Raw genomic sequence first — 5453 nt, 5'->3', positions numbered from 1 at the left:
TTGGACTTCTTCGCAAGAGTTCAGGGCCCCAGCGAAACCACCTCCGATTTTCTGGCGGCGCTGCGGAGCCTGGCGACCCGGTGCTCCTTCCCCAGCCTCGACGATACCCTCCTGAACCAGTTCCTCGTCGGACTCCGGGAGCCGAAGCTGCAGAGGAAACTGGTGAGCCAGAACGATCTGAGCCTGGACAAGGCCATCCGGGAGGCCTCAGCATACGAACAAGCGCGACAAGACCGCCGCGCCAAGGCGGTCCACCGTACCCAAGTGAGCAGCGGCTCCGACGTCTCGGACCAAGAGGAAGTCCTGCAACTCCGACAGCGGACTCAGCAGCGACCAAAACACGCATCCTCCAGGACCAACAAGGCCCCGTCTCCAAGCCAGTGCGCCAGCTGCGGGGAGGGCCACGAACGCCGGTCGTGCCGTTTCCGGAATGCGGTCTGCCGCTCCTGCAACAAGGCCGGACACATCGCCAAGGTCTGCCGGTCCCAGGGACAACGACCGAGATCGGCCACCCACCAGACCACCGCGGAACTGCCCCTGGAGCTCCACACCGTGTCGTCCCACTTCCCACAGCACCAGGTCTGTAACCTGCCCCCCGACGGCCCAAATAAAATGCATGTGACGGTCCTCATAGAGGGAGCCCCCTGCACCATGGAGATCGACACCGGGTCGACCTACTCCATAATATCCGCGGACACGCTCCGTTCACTGTGTCCTCAGGGGGGGCCACCACTACAGAAGTCACGGGGTTTCCGGTTACGGGACTTTAACAAAAACCCCGTGGCGGTGGTGGGCTGGGGCAAGTTCCGGGTCCAGTTTCAGGGCTTCAAGGGCCAACTGGACCTACTGGTTGTGGACCGCCCCCTCTCCAGCTTGTTGGGACTGGCCTGGTTCAAGGCCCTGGGGCTCTCCGTTACGGGCATCAACCAGGTTGGAGCACAGGATTTCGGGGCGGTGTGTGCAGAATTCCCCCGCGTCTTCGATGGGACCCTGGGGCGGTACACGGGCCCCGCCATCTCCCTGGACCTAGACCCAGCGATACGCCCCATACGCATCAGGTCCCGGCTGCCCCCGATCTCCATGAGGCCGAAGGTGGAGGCCGAGCTTGATCGCCTGGTTGAGCAAGGCGTGCTAGAACCTGTGGCGTCGGCCCGGTGGGAAACCCCCATTGTCACACCAATCAAGCCGAACGGGGACGTCCGCATCTGCGCGGACTATAAATGTACCATAAACAAAGCCCTACAGCCCCACGCATACCCGGTGCCGGTAGTAAGCCAAGTGCTGGCGGCCCTGGCCGGGGCCCGGGTGTTCGGCAAACTGGACTTGGCCCAGGCGTACCAGCAGCTACCGGTGGACGCCGCCACGGCCGAGGCCCAGACCATTGCGACCCACAAGGGGGCCTTCAAAGTGCACCGCCTCCAGTTCGGGGTCTCAGTCGCGCCGGGGATCTTTCAATCTTTTATGGATTCCCTTCTTAAAGGCATCCCCGGAGTTCAGCCGTTTCTAGACGACGTGCTGATCGCCGCGCCAGACCCCTCGTCCTTCGCAGACCGTCTGAGGGCCGTTTTACAGCGCTTCGACGCGGCGGGCCTCAAGGTGAAACGGGAGAAGTGCCTACTGGGGGTGCCGCGGGTGGAGTTTCTGGGCTTCGCGGTGGACGCCGCCGGCCTGCACCCCTCCCAGGACAAGGTAGAGGCCATCACGCACGCCCCGGCCCCGAAGTCCAAGACGGAGCTACAGGCGTTCCTGGGCCTAGTGAACTTCTACCACTCCTTCTTGCCCCTGAAGGCGGCCGTCGCAGAGCCGCTCCACCGCCTCCTCGACAAGTCAGCACCATGGGTCTGGGGGCCTCCGCACGCCGCGGCTTTCCAAACAATAAAGGACCTCCTGGTCTCTAATGCGGTCCTCGCCCATTTTGACGAGGCCCTTCCCGTGGTGCTGGCGTGCGACGCTTCTCCCTATGGGGTCGGGGCGGTCCTGGGGCACAGACTACCGGATGGTCGCGAGGTCCCGGTGGCCTACTACTCGCGGACACTGTCGTCGGCCGAGCGCAACTACGCGCAGATCGACAAGGAGGCGTTGGCAATCGTGGCAGGGGTGAAAAAATTTCACCACTACTTGTACGGCCGTCCGTTCACGATCCTGACGGACCACAAGCCCCTGCTGGGCCTCCTCGCACCCGACCGGCAGACGCCACAGATCACCTCGCCCAGGGTGCTACGCTGGTCCATCTTCCTGGCGGGGTATGCGTACGACCTCGTCCATCGGCCCGGGAAGGCGATGGGCCACGCTGACGCTCTGAGCCGCCTGCCCCTCCCCAAGTGTGACCCGGACCCGGCCCCCGCGCTCCTGGTCGCGAGCCTGGAAGCCCTCACGGACCAGCCGGTCCATGTTTCGGAGGTGGCGCGCTGCACCTCCAAGGACAAGACTCTGGGGAGGGTCTTGGACTGGGTGGTGAGGGGGTGGCCCGAGGCCAAAGGAGACCCGGACATCACCCCGTTCAACACCCGGAAACACGAACTCTCAACCCACAAGGGGTGCTTGCTGTGGGGAAGCCGGGTGGTCATCCCCTCGCCTTTAAGGGAACGGGTACTCACCGCCCTGCATGAGACACACCCCGGGGTGGTGCGGATGAAAGCCCTGGCCAGGAGCTACGTGTGGTGGCCGGGACTGGACGCCGACATTGAAGGGGTAGTCAAGAGGTGCCAGCCATGCCAAGCCTCGCGGCCGGAACCACCCCGAGCGCCCGAGAGGGCCTGGGAATCCTCCCACCGTCCCTGGTCCCGCCTCCATCTGGACTTTGCGGGACCCTTCCAGGGCAAGCTGTTCTTCATCCTGGTGGACGCATACAGCAAGTGGCTGGAAGTGGTCCCAGTGCCCTCCACATCCTCGCAGGCCGCAATCCGGGCCATGTGGAGGATCTTCAGCGGCCAAGGGATCCCCGACACGCTGGTCACGGACAATGGGACCGCGTTCACCTCTGCCGAGTTCCAGGCGTTCACCAGGTACTACGGGATCCGCCACGTCCGATCCGCCCCGTTTCACCCCGCTACAAATGGCCAGGCGGAGCGCATGGTGCGCACCACAAAGGACGCACTTCGCCGACTGGACTCCACCGATTGGGACTATAAACTAGCCGCTTTCCTCTTCGGACAGCACACCACGCCACACTCCACGACCGGCCGCACCCCAGCCGAACTACTGCTGGGCCGTCGCCTAGCCTCCCGACTGGATCGGTTACACCCAGATCGGGCAACCCCGGAGGCCCCGGGCACCGAGACGTACGAGCCGGCCAGAGGGTTCTTTCCAGAGGACCCGGTGTACGCCCGAAACTACGGCCGGGGGCCTCAATGGATCCCAGCCCGAGTCATACGGGTCAAGGGCCCCCGTTCATACGAGGTCTCCAGCGAGGACGGCCAGATCCTCCACCGGCACATAGATCAGCTGCGCCGTCGCACGCTACAGCTGGACCCTGAGGATCCGGACGAGGACCCAGAGCCTGCCACATCGGCCCCACTCCCGGCACCGGATCCACAGCCGCCTCTCCGTGAGGAACCCGAGGCACCTCACACCGTGGTGCCAGCCTGTCCTGCCTCCTCGGCGCCCTCGTCGGTCCCAGGCCCCTCGGCTCCCAGGGCCCCCGAGACCGAACCCATCGCTACCCCGGGGCCCCGACGCTCGACGCGCCCCAAGAAGCCACCCGCCTACTTGAAGGACTTCGTCTGTGGGTGCCTTCTGAACCAAGGGGGGAGGGGTGTAATGTATTCAGCCTGACATGCCCGGACTTGCCCGGGCTGGCCAGGCACAACTCTTCAATAGCTTCATGTCCAAAGACAATGGGTCCGTAGGATCCTAGCCGGCCCCAATCAGAGGGCCAGCTTCTCAGCCGGGAGACCAATGGTCGCCCGGTTACTGTAAATAGCCTATCGGGAGTAGGGGGTGTGTTTAGGTGTACTTGGTGGCGGGTTTTCTGAACATATATAACCAGCCTGCGAGCTGGTCCCTTCGTCTTTGTCTTGAACTAAATAAAGGTATGCTTAGCTGAAATCGCTCTCCGTCTGCATACTTTTCAGCGTCCGTCTGCTGCGGCCCCAATCCGTCCCTCTCCCGGGCCAAACCTTTACGTGTGACCGGGGCCAAAGAATCAGTAAATATAAAGTACTAGGGGATTCCCTGCTCCCAAATGTCTCAGTCTTGTATGTGTGGGTCTGGATTTCCCCCTCCCTTCCCTTTCTTTTTGCAGATTAACAGTGGGAGGGAAGTTGGCAGCCAGTTTGCACAAAAAAATGCGGGTTTTGCTTGTAGATGTGTGCAATTGTGAAGTCGAGCCTCAAGGACTGGATTCTCCGGAGCAAGCTGTCAGTGCAGAAAGAACCTCTGTGTTCCTTGGAGAAAGGACATGCTCTAAGCCTCCAACCTTTGGAAAACATCAGGCTAATAGGAGGACACCGTCACAAAGACGCAGATTTGAAATGCAGGAATGGTTTATTTAATGAATCTTACAGCAGAAGGAATGCAAAACCGGTTTGCCGTGGCCAGAAGAGTGCATAGCGTATGCGCACAAAAGTGGGGGGGAAGAAAGTAACATCTGATTATCCCCCCCACACACACACACACAGAGTCTTCTTTATATCTGGCGCAACCTGGGTAGTTGGCTGTGGAATGGGCATTGCTGGCTAAAGGGCATGTTTAAAGAACTGGTCCAGTGGAAGAGGCAAGCTGGATTAAGGTAAAGACAGACATAATATTTGTAGACAGATCCAGGTGGGTAACCATGTTGGTCTGAAGCAATAGAACAAAGTTTGAGTCCAGTCGGGCACCTTTAAGACCAATGAAGTCTAATTATTCCCATATACCCAGAATGAAACTTTGTTGGTCTTAAAGGTGCCACTGGACTCAAACTTTGTTCTATCGTATTTGTAGGTCAGTGCAGCACTACTTTGGAAGTGTGCTCATACCATTTTCTCCAGGACAGAGTATGGGGGGCGGCGGCGGCAGTGGATTCTGAGAGCTGGTAGCAAAAGCCAGTTAAGGAAGGTACGGACTGGCTAGCATCCAGATGTGAACAAGATAGTCCCTCCAATCCCCTGAACAAAAGCTTTTCCACAGTATCAAGTTTCCCCCTGCCCGCTCTTTGTTCCATCCGTGGCTTTCCCTCGTTTCCGCAGATGATTTCTCCCTCCCAGGAGCAAAAACGCCGTTTGCCCCCTCTTGTGGTGCAGCAGGGAAATTCCCGGAAACAGGGAAGCCTAATGCTGTGGAGCAACACGGAACAGACTGTGTTTTTGCACCTGGGACTGCGAAAATATCCGCAGAAATGAGGGAAAGCAGCGGAGGAAGGCAAGTGCAGGCGCGGGGAAACTCGACACTGTGGGAAACGTCCCGCCTGGTCCCCTGTTCAAATATATGGTCTGTCTCCCTGAATCAGGCTGACAAAACTCTCTCCAGCAGGG

Source organism: Gekko japonicus, unplaced genomic scaffold, assembly GCF_001447785.1.
Source record: "Gekko japonicus isolate JY-2015 unplaced genomic scaffold, Gekko_japonicus_V1.1 scaffold1449, whole genome shotgun sequence".
NCBI lineage: Eukaryota > Metazoa > Chordata > Lepidosauria > Squamata > Gekkonidae > Gekko > Gekko japonicus.
The sequence above is the reverse complement of the archived record's forward strand: the minus strand, read 5'-3'. Positions refer to the sequence as shown.